Below are 16,098 nucleotides of genomic sequence, written 5' to 3' on the forward strand. Positions count from 1 at the left end.
AGTCAGAAATTGTTGAAATTTTGTGATGTGCCTTTGAATGGTGCATTTTGCACACACAAAAAGTATGGAGTTCAAATAAGTTCAAAAAAATGAAATCCCTTTGTAAGACATGAGTCCTCGTTCGAAACGCTGCTACTTCGAGAGAGATTGTCCGTTTTGTACACGAACTGCATCCAGTTTTTGTCGTAGCCCTCTCAACTTTTTAACACATGCTATGTGGGTGAAATGAAGATAGCATGCCAACTTTCAACATTTTCAGAGTTCATTTGTAGTGCTTTTCAATTTCAGGGTCAACTAGCTCAAAAAAATAAGTAAATGCACGAAATATACCAAATGTAGTTAGAAATTGTTGAAATTTTGTGATGTGCCTTTGAATGATGCATTTTGAACACACAAAAAGTATGGAGTTCAAATAAGTTCAAAAAAATGAAATCCCTTTGTAAGAGATCAGTTCTCGTTCGAAACGCTACTACTTCGAGAGAGATTGTCCGTTTTGTACACGAACTGCATCCAGTTTTTGTCGTAGCCCTCTCAACTTTTTAACACATGCTATGTGGATGAAATGATGATAGAATGCCAAATTTCAACATTTTCAGAGTTCATTTGTAGTGATTTTCAATTTCAGGATCAACTAGCTCAAAAAAAATAAGTAAATGCACGAAGAATACCAAATGAAGTCAGAAATTGTTGAAATTTTGTGATGTGCCTTTGAATGGTGCATTTTGAACACACAAAAAGTATGAAGTTCAAATAAGTTCAAAAAAATGAAATCCCTTTGTAAGAGATGAGTTCTCGTTCGAAACGCTGCTACTTCGAGAGAGATTGTCCGTTTTGTACACGAACTGCATCCAGTTTTTGTCGTAGCCCTCTCAACTTTTTAACACATGCTATGTGGATGAAATGATGATAGCATGCCAACTTTCAACATATTCAGAGTTCATTTGTAGGGCTTTTCAATTTCAGGATCAACTAGCTCAAAAAGAAATAAGAAATGCACGAAGAATACCAAATGAAGTCAGAAATTGTTGAAATTTTGTGATGTGCCTTTTAATGGTGCATTTTGAACACACAAAAAGTATGGAGTTCAAATAAGTTCAAAAAAATGAAATCCCTTTGTAAGAGAGGAGTTCTCGTTCGAAACGCTCCTACTTCGAGAGAGATTCTCCGTTTTGTACACGAACTGCATCCAGTTTTTGTCGTAGCCCTCTCAACTTTTTAACACATGCTATGTGGGTGAAATGATGATAGCATGCCAACTTTCAACATTTTCAGAGTTCATTTGTAGTGCTTTTCAATTTCAGGGTCAACTAGCTCAAAAAAAATAAATAAGTAAATGCACGAAATATACCAAATGTAGTCAGAAATTGTTGAAATTTTGTGATGTGCCTTTGAATGGTGCATTTTGAACACACAAAAAGTAAGGAGTTCAAATAAGTTCAAAAAATGAAATCTCTTTGTAAGAGACGAGTTCTCGTTCGAAACGCTGCTACTTCGAGAGAGATTGTCCGTTTTGTACACGAACTGCATCTAGTTTTTGTCGTAGCCGTCTCATCTTTTTAACACATGCTATGTGGGTGAAATGATGATAGCATGCGAACTTTCAACATTTTTAGAGTTCATTTGTAGTGCTTTTCAATTTCACGATCAACTAGCACAAAAACAAATAAGTAAATGCACGAAGAATACCAAATGAAGTCAGAAATTTTTGAAATTTTGTGATGTGCCTTTGAATGGTGCATTTTGAACACACAAAAAGTATGGAGTTCAAATAAGTTCAAAAAAATGAAATCCCTTTGTAAGAGATGAGTTCTCGTTCGAAACACTGCTACTTCGAGAGAGATTGTCCGTTTTGTACACGAACTGCATCCAATTTTTGTCGTAGCCCTCTCAACTTTTTAACACATGCTATGTGGATGAAATGATGATAGCATGCCAACTTTCAACATTTTCAGAGTTCATTTGTAGTGCTTTTCAATTTCAGGATCAACTAGCTCAAAAAAAAAATAAGTAAATGCACGAAATATACCAAACGTAGTCAGAAATTGTTGAAATTTTGTGATGTGCCTTTGAATGGTGCATTTTGAACACACAAAAAGTAAGGAGTTCAAATAAGTTCAAAAAAATGAAATCTCTTTGTAAGAGACGAGTTCTCGTTCGGAACGCTGCTACTTCGAGAGAGATTGTCCGTTTTGTCCACGAACTGCATCCAGTTTTTGTCGTAGCCGTCTCATCTTTTTAACACATGCTATGTGGGTGAAATGATGATAGCATGCGAACTTTCAACATTTTTAGAGTTCATTTGTAGTGCTTTTCAGTTTCAGGGTCAACTAGCTCAAAAAAAAAGTAAATGCACGAAGAATACCAAATGAAGTCAGAAATTGTTGAAATTTTGTGATGTGCCTTTGAATGGTGAATTTTGAACACACAAAAAGTATGGAGTTCAAATAAGTTCAAAAAATGAAATCCCTTTGTAAGAGATGAGTTCTCGTTCGAAACGCTGCTACTTCGAGAGAGATTGTCCGTTTTGTACACGAACTGCATCCAGTTTTTGTCGTAGCCCTCTCAACTTTTTAACACATGCTATGTGGGTGAAATGATGATAGCATGCCAACTTTCAACATTTTCAGAGTTCATTTGTAGTGCTTTTCAATTTCAGGGTCAACTAGCTCAAAAAAATAAGTAAATGCACGAAATATACCAAATGAAGTCAGAAATTGTTGAAATTTTGTGATGTGCCTTTGAATGGTGCATTCTGAACACCCAAAAAGTATGGAGTTCAAATAAGTTCAAAAAATGAAATCCCTTTGTAAGAGATCAGTTCACGTTCGAAACGCTGCTACTTCGAGAGAGATTGTCCGTTTTGTACACGAACTGCATCCAGTTTTTGTCGTAGCCCTCTCAACTTTTTAACACATGCTATGTGGATGAAATGATGATAGCATGCCAAATTTCAACATTTTCAGAGTTCATTTGTAGTGATTTTCAATTTCAGGATCAACTAGCTCAAAAAAAAATAAGTAAATGCACGAAGAATACCAAATGAAGTTAGAAATTGTTGAAATTTTGTGATGTGCCTTTGAATGGTGCATTTTGAACACAAAAAAAGTATGAAGTTCAAATAAGTTCAAAAAAATGAAATCCCTTTGTAAGAGATGAGTTCTCGTTCGAAACGCTGCTACTTTGAGAGAGATTGTCCGTTTTGTACACGAACTGCATCCAGTTTTTGTCGTAGCCCTCTCAACTTTTTAACACATGCTATGTGGGTGAAATGATGATAGCATGCCAACTTTCAACAATTTCAGAGTTCATTTGTAGTGCTTTTCAATTTCAGGGTCAACTAGCTCAAAAAAAAGTAAATGCACGAAATATACCAAATGTAGTTAGAAATTGTTGAAATTTTGTGATGTGCCTTTGAATGGTGCATTTTGAACACACAAAAAGTATGGAGTTCAAATAAGTTCAAAAAAATGAAATCTCTTTGTAAGAGACGAGTTCTCGTTCGAAACACTAATACTTCGAGAGAGATTGTCCGTTTTGTACACGAACTTCATCCAGTTTTTGTCGTAGCCCTCTCAACTTTTTAACACATGCTATGTGGGTGAGATGATGATAGCATGCCAACTTTCAACATTTTCAGAGTTCATTTGTAGTGCTTTTCAATTTCAGGGTCAACTAGCTCAAAAAAATAAGTAAATGCACGAAATATACCAAATGTAGTCAGAAATTGTTGAAATTTTGTGATGTGCCTTTGAATGGTGCATTTTGAACACACAAAAAGTATGGAGTTCAAATAAGTTCAAAAAAATTAAATCCCTTTGTAAGAGATGAGTTGTCGTTCGAAACGCTGTTACTTCGAAAGAGATTGTCCGTTTTGTACACGAACTGCATCCAGTTTTTGTCGTAGCCCTCTCAACTTTTTAACACATGCTATGTGGATGAAATGATGATATCATGCCAACTTTCAACATTTTCAGAGTTCATTTGTAGTGATTCTCAATTTGAGGATCAACTAGCTCAAAAAAAATAAGTAAATGCACGAAGAATACCAAATGAAGTCAGAAATTGTTGAAATTTTGTGATGTGCCTTTGAATGGTGCATTTTGAACACACAAAAATTATGGACTTCAAATAAGTTCAAAAAAATGAAATCCCTTTGTAAGAGATGAGTTCTCGTTCGAAACGCTACTACTTCGAGAGAGATTGTCCGTTTTGTACACGAACTGCATCCAGTTTTTGTCGTAGCCCTCTCAACTTTTTAACACATGCTATGTGGGTGAAATGATGATAGCATACCAACTTTCAACATTTTCAGAGTTCATTTGTAGTACTTTTCAATTTCAGGGTCAACTAGCTCAAAAAAAAAATAAGTAAATGCACGAAATATACCAAACGTAGTCAGAAATTGTTGAAATTTTGTGATGTGCCTTTGAATGGTGCATTTTGAACACACAAAAAGTAAGGAGTTCAAATAAGTTCAAAAAAATGAAATCTCTTTGTAAGAGACGAGTTCTCGTTCGGAACGCTGCTACTTCGAGAGAGATTGTCCGTTTTGTCCACGAACTGCATCCAGTTTTTGTCGTAGCCGTCTCATCTTTTTAACACATGCTATGTGGGTGAAATGATGATAGCATGCGAACTTTCAACATTTTTAGAGTTCATTTGTAGTGCTTTTCAATTTCACGATCAACTAGCTCAAAAACAAATAAGTAAATGCACGAAGAATACCAAATGAAGTCAGAAATTTTTGAAATTTTGTGATGTGCCTTTGAATGGTGCATTTTGAACACACAAAAAGTATGGAGTTCAAATAAGTTCAAAAAAATGAAATCCCTTTGTAAGAGATGAGTTCTCGTTCGAAACACTGCTACTTCGAGAGAGATTGTCCGTTTTGTACACGAACTGCATCCAATTTTTTTCGTAGCCCTCTCAACTTTTTAACACATGCTATGTGGATGAAATGATGATAGCATGCCAACTTTCAACATTTTCAGAGTTCATTTGTAGTGCTTTTCAATTTCAGGATCAACTAGCTCAAAAAGAAATAAGAAATGCACGAAGAATACCAAATGAAGTCAGAAATTGTTTAAATTTTGTGATGTGCCTTTGAATGGTGCATTTTGAACACACAAAAAGTATGGAGTTCAAATAAGTTCAAAAAATGAAATCCCTTTGTAAGAGATGAGTTCTCGTTCGAAACGCTGCTACTTCGAGAGAGATTGTCCGTTTTGTACACGAACTACATCCAATTTTTGTCGTAGCCCTCTCAACTTTTTAACACATGCTATATGGGTGAAATGATGATAGCATGCCAACTTTGAACATTTTCAGAGTTCATTTGTAGTGCTTTTCAATTTCAGGGTCAACTAGCTCAAAAAAAAATAAGTAAATGCACGAAATATACCGAATGTAGTCAGAAATTGTTGAAATTTTGTGATGTGCCTTTGAATGGTGAATTTTGAACACACAAAAAGTATGGAGGTCAAATAAGTTCAAAAAAATGAAATCTCTTTGTAAGAGATGAGTTCTCGTTCGAAACGCTGCTACTTCGAGAGAGATTGTCCGTTTTGTACACGAAGTGCATCCAGTTTTTATCGTAGCCCTCTAAACTTTTTAACACATGCTATGTGGGTGAAATGATGATAGCATGCCAACTTTCAACATTTTCAAAGATCAATTGTAGTGCTTTTCAATTTCAGGGTCAACTAGCTCAAAAAAAATAAGTAAATGCACGAAATATACCAAATGAAGTCAGAAATTGTTGAAATTTTGTGATGTGCCTTTGAATGGTGCATTTTGAACACCCAAAAAGTATGGAGTTCAAATAAGTTCGAAAAAATGAAATCCCTTTGTAAGAGATGAGTTCTCGTTCGAAACACTGCTACTTCGAGAGAGATTGTCCGTTTTGTACACGAACTGCATCCAATTTTTGTCGTAGCCCTCTCAACTTTTTAACACATGCTATGTGGATGAAATGATGATAGCATGCCAACTTTCAACATTTTCAGAGTTCATTTGTAGTGCTTTTCAATTTCAGGATCAACTAGCTCAAAAAGAAATAAGAGATGCACGAAGAATACCAAATGAAGTCAGAAATTGTTTAAATTTTGTGATGTGCCTTTGAATGGTGCATTTTGAACACACAAAAAGTATGGAGTTCAAATAAGTTCAAAAAATGAAATCCCTTTGTAAGAGATGAGTTCTCGTTCGAAACGCTGCTACTTCGAGAGAGATTGTCCGTTTTGTACACGAACTGCATCTAGTTTTTGTCGTAGCCCTCTCAACTTTTTAACACATGCTATGTGGGTGAAATGATGATAGCATGCCAACTTTCAACATTTTCAGAGTTCATTTGTAGTGCTTTTCAATTTCAGGGTCAACTAGCTCAAAAAAATAAGTAAATGCACGAAATATACCAAATGTAGTTAGAAATTGTTGAAATTTTGTGATGTGCCTTTGAATGGTGTATTTTGAACACGCAGAAAGTATGGAGTTCAAATAAGTTCAAAAAAATGAAATCCCTTTGTAAGAGATCAGTTCTCGTTCGAAACGCTACTACTTCGAGAGAGATTGTCCGTTTTGTACACGAACTCCATCCAGTTTTTGTCGTAGCCCTCTCAACTTTTTAACACATGCTATGTGGATGAAATGATGATAGCATGCCAAATTTCAACATTTTCAGAGTTCATTTGTAGTGCTTTTCAATTTCAGGATCAACTAGCTCAAAAAAAAAATAAGTAAATGCACGAAGAATACCAAATGAAGTTAGAAATTGTTGAAATTTTGTGATGTGCCTTTGAATGGTGCATTTTGAACACAAAAAAAGTATGAAGTTCAAATAAGTTCAAAAAAATGAAATCCCTTTGTAAGAGATGAGTTCTCGTTCGAAACGCTGCTACTTTGAGAGAGATTGTCCGTTTTGTACACGAACTGCATCCAGTTTTTGTCGTAGCCCTCTCAACTTTTTAACACATGCTATGTGGGTGAAATGATGATAGCATGCCAACTTTCAACAATTTCAGAGTTCATTTGTAGTGCTTTTCAATTTCAGGGTCAACTAGCTCAAAAAAAAGTAAATGCACGAAATATACCAAATGTAGTCAGAAATTGTTGAAATTTTGTGATGTGCCTTTGAATGGTGCATTTTGAACACACAAAAAGTATGGAGTTCAAATAAGTTCAAAAAAATGAAATCTCTTTGTAAGAGACGAGTTCTCGTTCGAAACACTGATACTTCGAGAGAGATTGTCCGTTTTGTACACGAACTGCATCCAGTTTTTGTCGTAGCCCTCTCAACTTTTTAACACATGCTATGTGGGTGAGATGATGATAGCATGCCAACTTTCAACATTTTCAGAGTTCATTTGTAGTGCTTTTCAATTTCAGGGTCAACTAGCTCAAAAAAATAAGTAAATGCACGAAATATACCAAATGTAGTCAGAAATTGTTGAAATTTTGTGATGTGCCTTTGAATGGTGCATTTTGAACACACAAAAAGTATGGAGTTCAAATAAGTTCAAAAAAATTAAATCCCTTTGTAAGAGATGAGTTGTCGTTCGAAACGCTGTTACTTCGAAAGAGATTGTCCGTTTTGTACACGAACTGCATCCAGTTTTTGTCGTAGCCCTCTCAACTTTTTAACACATGCTATGTGGATGAAATGATGATATCATGCCAACTTTCAACATTTTCAGAGTTCATTTGTAGTGATTCTCAATTTGAGGATCAACTAGCTCAAAAAAAATAAGTAAATGCACGAAGAATACCAAATGAAGTCAGAAATTGTTGAAATTTTGTGATGTGCCTTTGAATGGTGCATTTTGAACACACAAAAATTATGGACTTCAAATAAGTTCAAAAAAATGAAATCCCTTTGTAAGAGATGAGTTCTCGTTCGAAACGCTACTACTTCGAGAGAGATTGTCCGTTTTGTACACGAACTGCATCCAGTTTTTGTCGTAGCCCTCTCAACTTTTTAACACATGCTATGTGGGTGAAATGATGATAGCATGCCAACTTTCAACATTTTCAGAGTTCATTTGTAGTACTTTTCAATTTCAGGGTCAACTAGCTCAAAAAAAAAATAAGTAAATGCACGAAATATACCAAACGTAGTCAGAAATTGTTGAAATTTTGTGATGTGCCTTTGAATGGTGCATTTTGAACACACAAAAAGTAAGGAGTTCAAATAAGTTCAAAAAAATGAAATCTCTTTGTAAGAGACGAGTTCTCGTTCGAAACGCTGCTACTTCGAGAGAGATTGTCCGTTTTGTCCACGAACTGCATCCAGTTTTTGTCGTAGCCGTCTCATCTTTTTAACACATGCTATGTGGGTGAAATTATGATAGCATGCGAACTTTCAACATTTTTAGAGTTCATTTGTAGTGCTTTTCAATTTCACGATCAACTAGCTCAAAAACAAATAAGTAAATGCACGAAGAATACCAAATGAAGTCAGAAATTTTTGAAATTTTGTGATGTGCCTTTGAATGGTGCATTTTGAACACACAAAAAGTATGGAGTTCAAATAAGTTCAAAAAAATGAAATCCCTTTGTAAGAGATGAGTTCTCGTTCGAAACACTGCTACTTCGAGAGAGATTGTCCGTTTTGTACACGAACTGCATCCAATTTTTTTCGTAGCCCTCTCAACTTTTTAACACATGCTATGTGGATGAAATGATGATAGCATGCCAACTTTCAACATTTTCAGAGTTCATTTGTAGTGCTTTTCAATTTCAGGATCAACTAGCTCAAAAAGAAATAAGAAATGCACGAAGAATACCAAATGAAGTCAGAAATTGTTTAAATTTTGTGATGTGCCTTTGAATGGTGCATTTTGAACACACAAAAAGTATGGAGTTCAAATAAGTTCAAAAAATGAAATCCCTTTGTAAGAGATGAGTTCTCGTTCGAAACGCTGCTACTTCGAGAGAGATTGTCCGTTTTGTACACGAACTACATCCAATTTTTGTCGTAGCCCTCTCAACTTTTTAACACATGCTATATGGGTGAAATGATGATAGCATGCCAACTTTGAACATTTTCAGAGTTCATTTGTAGTGCTTTTCAATTTCAGGGTCAACTAGCTCAAAAAAAAATAAGTAAATGCACGAAATATACCGAATGTAGTCAGAAATTGTTGAAATTTTGTGATGTGCCTTTGAATGGTGAATTTTGAACACACAAAAAGTATGGAGGTCAAATAAGTTCAAAAAAATGAAATCTCTTTGTAAGAGATGAGTTCTCGTTCGAAACGCTGCTACTTCGAGAGAGATTGTCCGTTTTGTACACGAAGTGCATCCAGTTTTTATCGTAGCCCTCTAAACTTTTTAACACATGCTATGTGGGTGAAATGATGATAGCATGCCAACTTTCAACATTTTCAAAGATCAATTATAGTGCTTTTCAATTTCAGGGTCAACTAGCTCAAAAAAAATAAGTAAATGCACGAAATATACCAAATGAAGTCAGAAATTGTTTAAATTTTGTGATGTGCCTTTGAATGGTGCATTTTGAACACACAAAAAGTATGGAGTTCAAATAAGTTCAAAAAATGAAATCCCTTTGTAAGAGATGAGTTCTCGTTCGAAACGCTGCTACTTCGAGAGAGATTGTCCGTTTTGTACACGAACTGCATCCAGTTTTTGTCGTAGCCCTCTCAACTTTTTAACACATGCTATGTGGGTGAAATGATGATAGCATGCCAACTTTCAACATTTTCAGAGTTCATTTGTAGTGCTTTTCAATTTCAGGGTCAACTAGCTCAAAAAAATAAGTAAATGCACGAAATATACCAAATGTAGTTAGAAATTGTTGAAATTTTGTGATGTGCCTTTGAATGGTGTATTTTGAACACGCAGAAAGTATGGAGTTCAAATAAGTTCAAAAAAATGAAATCCCTTTGTAAGAGATCAGTTCTCGTTCGAAACGCTACTACTTCGAGAGAGATTGTCCGTTTTGTACACGAACTCCATCCAGTTTTTGTCGTAGCCCTCTCAACTTTTTAACACATGCTATGTGGATGAAATGATGATAGCATGCCAAATTTCAACATTTTCAGAGTTCATTTGTAGTGCTTTTCAATTTCAGGATCAACTAGCTCAAAAAAAAAATAAGTAAATGCACGAAGAATACCAAATGAAGTCAGAAATTGTTGAAATTTTGTGATGTGCCTTTGAATGGTGAATTTTGAACACACAAAAAGTATGAAGTTCAAATAAGTTCAAAAAAATGAAATCCCTTTGTAAGAGATGAGTTCTCGTTCGAAACGCTGCTACTTTGAGAGAGATTGTCCGTTTTGTACACGAAGTGCATCCAGTTTTTGTCGTAGCCCTCTCAACTTTTTAACACATGCTATGTGGGTGAAATGATGATAGCATGCCAACTTTCAACATTTTCAGAGTTCAATTGTAGTGCTTTTCAATTTCAGGGTCAACTAGCTCAAAAAAAAGTAAATGCACGAAATATACCAAATGAAGTCAGAAATTGTTGAAATTTTGTGATGTGCCTTTGAATGGTGCATTTTGAACACCCAAAAAGTATGGAGTTCAAATAAGTTCGAAAAAATGAAATCCCTTTGTAAGAGATGAGTTCTCGTTCGAAACACTGCTACTTCGAGAGAGATTGTCCGTTTTGTACACGAACTGCATCCAATTTTTGTCGTAGCCCTCTCAACTTTTTAACACATGCTATGTGGATGAAATGATGATAGCATGCCAACTTTCAACATTTTCAGAGTTCATTTGTAGTGCTTTTCAATTTCAGGATCAACTAGCTCAAAAAGAAATAAGAGATGCACGAAGAATACCAAATGAAGTCAGAAATTGTTTAAATTTTGTGATGTGCCTTTGAATGGTGCATTTTGAACACACAAAAAGTATGGAGTTCAAATAAGTTCAAAAAATGAAATCCCTTTGTAAGAGATGAGTTCTCGTTCGAAACGCTGCTACTTCGAGAGAGATTGTCCGTTTTGTACACGAACTGCATCTAGTTTTTGTCGTAGCCCTCTCAACTTTTTAACACATGCTATGTGGGTGAAATGATGATAGCATGCCAACTTTCAACATTTTCAGAGTTCATTTGTAGTGCTTTTCAATTTCAGGGTCAACTAGCTCAAAAAAATAAGTAAATGCACGAAATATACCAAATGTAGTTAGAAATTGTTGAAATTTTGTGATGTGCCTTTGAATGGTGTATTTTGAACACGCAGAAAGTATGGAGTTCAAATAAGTTCAAAAAAATGAAATCCCTTTGTAAGAGATCAGTTCTCGTTCGAAACGCTACTACTTCGAGAGAGATTGTCCGTTTTGTACACGAACTCCATCCAGTTTTTGTCGTAGCCCTCTCAACTTTTTAACACATGCTATGTGGATGAAATGATGATAGCATGCCAAATTTCAACATTTTCAGAGTTCATTTGTAGTGCTTTTCAATTTCAGGATCAACTAGCTCAAAAAAAAAAAATAAGTAAATGCACGAAGAATACCAAATGAAGTTAGAAATTGTTGAAATTTTGTGATGTGCCTTTGAATGGTGCATTTTGAACACAAAAAAAGTATGAAGTTCAAATAAGTTCAAAAAAATGAAATCCCTTTGTAAGAGATGAGTTCTCGTTCGAAACGCTGCTACTTTGAGAGAGATTGTCCGTTTTGTACACGAACTGCATCCAGTTTTTGTCGTAGCCCTCTCAACTTTTTAACACATGCTATGTGGGTGAAATGATGATAGCATGCCAACTTTCAACATTTTCAGAGTTCATTTGTAGTGCTTTTCAATTTCAGGGTCAACTAGCTCAAAAAAAAGTAAATGCACGAAATATACCAAATGTAGTCAGAAATTGTTGAAATTTTGTGATGTGCCTTTGAATGGTGCATTTTGAACACACAAAAAGTATGGAGTTCAAATAAGTTCAAAAAAATGAAATCTCTTTGTAAGAGACGAGTTCTCGTTCGAAACACTGATACTTCGAGAGAGATTGTCCGTTTTGTACACGAACTGCATCCAGTTTTTGTCGTAGCCCTCTCAACTTTTTAACACATGCTATGTGGGTGAGATGATGATAGCATGCCAACTTTCAACATTTTCAGAGTTCATTTGTTGTGCTTTTCAATTTCAGGGTCAACTAGCTCAAAAAAATAAGTAAATGCACGAAATATACCAAATGTAGTCAGAAATTGTTGAAATTTTGTGATGTGCCTTTGAATGGTGCATTTTGAACACACAAAAAGTATGGAGTTCAAATAAGTTCAAAAAAAATTAAATCCCTTTGTAAGAGATGAGTTGTCGTTCGAAACGCTGTTACTTCGAAAGAGATTGTCCGTTTTGTACACGAACTGCATCCAGTTTTTGTCGTAGCCCTCTCAACTTTTTAACACATGCTATGTGGATGAAATGATGATATCATGCCAACTTTCAACATTTTCAGAGTTCATTTGTAGTGATTCTCAATTTGAGGATCAACTAGCTCAAAAAAAAAATAAGTAAATGCACGAAGAATACCAAATGAAGTCAGAAATTGTTGAAATTTTGTGATGTGCCTTTGAATGGTGCATTTTGAACACACAAAAATTATGGACTTCAAATAAGTTCAAAAAAATGAAATCCCTTTGTAAGAGATGAGTTCTCGTTCGAAACGCTACTACTTCGAGAGAGATTGTCCGTTTTGTACACGAACTGCATCCAGTTTTTGTCGTAGCCCTCTCAACTTTTTAACACATGCTATGTGGGTGAAATGATGATAGCATGCCAACTTTCAACATTTTCAGAGTTCATTTGTAGTGCTTTTCAATTTCAGGGTCAACTAGCTCAAAAAAAAATAAGTAAATGCACGAAATATACCAAATGTAGTCAGAAATTGTTGAAATTTTGTGATGTGCCTTTGAATGGTGCATTTTGAACACACAAAAAGTATGGAGGTCAAATAAGTTCAAAAAAATGAAATCTCTTTGTAAGAGATGAGTTCTCGTTCGAAACGCTGCTACTTCGAGAGAGATTGTCCGTTTTGTACACGAAGTGCATCCAGTTTTTATCGTAGCCCTCTAAACTTTTTAACACATGCTATGTGGGTGAAATGATGATAGCATGCCAACTTTCAACATTTTCAAAGATCAATTGTAGTGCTTTTCAATTTCAGGGTCAACTAGCTCAAAAAAAATAAGTAAATGCACGAAATATACCAAATGAAGTCAGAAATTGTTGAAATTTTGTGATGTGCCTTTGAATGGTGCATTTTGAACACCCAAAAAGTATGGAGTTCAAATAAGTTCGAAAAAATGAAATCCCTTTGTAAGAGATGAGTTCTCGTTCGAAACACTGCTACTTCGAGAGAGATTGTCCGTTTTGTACACGAACTGCATCCAATTTTTGTCGTAGCCCTCTCAACTTTTTAACACATGCTATGTGGATGAAATGATGATAGCATGCCAACTTTCAACATTTTCAGAGTTCATTTGTAGTGCTTTTCAATTTCAGGATCAACTAGCTCAAAAAGAAATAAGAGATGCACGAAGAATACCAAATGAAGTCAGAAATTGTTTAAATTTTGTGATGTGCCTTTGAATGGTGCATTTTGAACACACAAAAAGTATGGAGTTCAAATAAGTTCAAAAAATGAAATCCCTTTGTAAGAGATGAGTTCTCGTTCGAAACGCTGCTACTTCGAGAGAGATTGTCCGTTTTGTACACGAACTGCATCTAGTTTTTGTCGTAGCCCTCTCAACTTTTTAACACATGCTATGTGGGTGAAATGATGATAGCATGCCAACTTTCAACATTTTCAGAGTTCATTTGTAGTGCTTTTCAATTTCAGGGTCAACTAGCTCAAAAAAATAAGTAAATGCACGAAATATACCAAATGTAGTTAGAAATTGTTGAAATTTTGTGATGTGCCTTTGAATGGTGTATTTTGAACACGCAGAAAGTATGGAGTTCAAATAAGTTCAAAAAAATGAAATCCCTTTGTAAGAGATCAGTTCTCGTTCGAAACGCTACTACTTCGAGAGAGATTGTCCGTTTTGTACACGAACTCCATCCAGTTTTTGTCGTAGCCCTCTCAACTTTTTAACACATGCTATGTGGATGAAATGATGATAGCATGCCAAATTTCAACATTTTCAGAGTTCATTTGTAGTGCTTTTCAATTTCAGGATCAACTAGCTCAAAAAAAAAATAAGTAAATGCACGAAGAATACCAAATGAAGTTAGAAATTGTTGAAATTTTGTGATGTGCCTTTGAATGGTGCATTTTGAACACAAAAAAAGTATGAAGTTCAAATAAGTTCAAAAAAATGAAATCCCTTTGTAAGAGATGAGTTCTCGTTCGAAACGCTGCTACTTTGAGAGAGATTGTCCGTTTTGTACACGAACTGCATCCAGTTTTTGTCGTAGCCCTCTCAACTTTTTAACACATGCTATGTGGGTAAAATGATGATAGCATGCCAACTTTCAACATTTTCAGAGTTCATTTGTAGTGCTTTTCAATTTCAGGGTCAACTAGCTCAAAAAAAAGTAAATGCACGAAATATACCAAATGTAGTCAGAAATTGTTGAAATTTTGTGATGTGCCTTTGAATGGTGCATTTTGAACACACAAAAAGTATGGAGTTCAAATAAGTTCAAAAAAATGAAATCTCTTTGTAAGAGACGAGTTCTCGTTCGAAACACTGATACTTCGAGAGAGATTGTCCGTTTTGTACACGAACTGCATCCAGTTTTTGTCGTAGCCCTCTCAACTTTTTAACACATGCTATGTGGGTGAGATGATGATAGCATGCCAACTTTCAACATTTTCAGAGTTCATTTGTTGTGCTTTTCAATTTCAGGGTCAACTAGCTCAAAAAAATAAGTAAATGCACGAAATATACCAAATGTAGTCAGAAATTGTTGAAATTTTGTGATGTGCCTTTGAATGGTGCATTTTGAACACACAAAAAGTATGGAGTTCAAATAAGTTCAAAAAAAATTAAATCCCTTTGTAAGAGATGAGTTGTCGTTCGAAACGCTGTTACTTCGAAAGAGATTGTCCGTTTTGTACACGAACTGCATCCAGTTTTTGTCGTAGCCCTCTCAACTTTTTAACACATGCTATGTGGATGAAATGATGATATCATGCCAACTTTCAACATTTTCAGAGTTCATTTGTAGTGATTCTCAATTTGAGGATCAACTAGCTCAAAAAAAAATAAGTAAATGCACGAAGAATACCAAATGAAGTCAGAAATTGTTGAAATTTTGTGATGTGCCTTTGAATGGTGCATTTTGAACACACAAAAATTATGGACTTCAAATAAGTTCAAAAAAATGAAATCCCTTTGTAAGAGATGAGTTCTCGTTCGAAACGCTACTACTTCGAGAGAGATTGTCCGTTTTGTACACGAACTGCATCCAGTTTTTGTCGTAGCCCTCTCAACTTTTTAACACATGCTATGTGGGTGAAATGATGATAGCATGCCAACTTTCAACATTTTCAGAGTTCATTTGTAGTGCTTTTCAATTTCAGGGTCAACTAGCTCAAAAAAAAATAAGTAAATGCACGAAATATACCAAATGTAGTCAGAAATTGTTGAAATTTTGTGATGTGCCTTTGAATGGTGCATTTTGAACACACAAAAAGTATGGAGGTCAAATAAATTCAAAAAAATGAAATCTCTTTGTAAGAGATGAGTTCTCGTTCGAAACGCTGCTACTTCGAGAGAGATTGTCCGTTTTGTACACGAAGTGCATCCAGTTTTTATCGTAGCCCTCTAAACTTTTTAACACATGCTATGTGGGTGAAATGATGATAGCATGCCAACTTTCAACATTTTCAAAGATCAATTGTAGTGCTTTTCAATTTCAGGGTCAACTAGCTCAAAAAAAATAAGTAAATGCACGAAATATACCAAATGAAGTCAGAAATTGTTGAAATTTTGTGATGTGCCTTTGAATGGTGCATTTTGAACACCCAAAAAGTATGGAGTTCAAATAAGTTCGAAAAAATGAAATCCCTTTGTAAGAGATGAGTTCTCGTTCGAAACACTGCTACTTCGAGAGAGATTGTCCGTTTTGTACACGAACTGCATCCAATTTTTGTCGTAGCCCTCTCAACTTTTTAACACATGCTA

Source organism: Hordeum vulgare, chromosome 3H (assembly GCF_904849725.1).
Source record: "Hordeum vulgare subsp. vulgare chromosome 3H, MorexV3_pseudomolecules_assembly, whole genome shotgun sequence".
NCBI lineage: Eukaryota > Viridiplantae > Streptophyta > Magnoliopsida > Poales > Poaceae > Hordeum > Hordeum vulgare.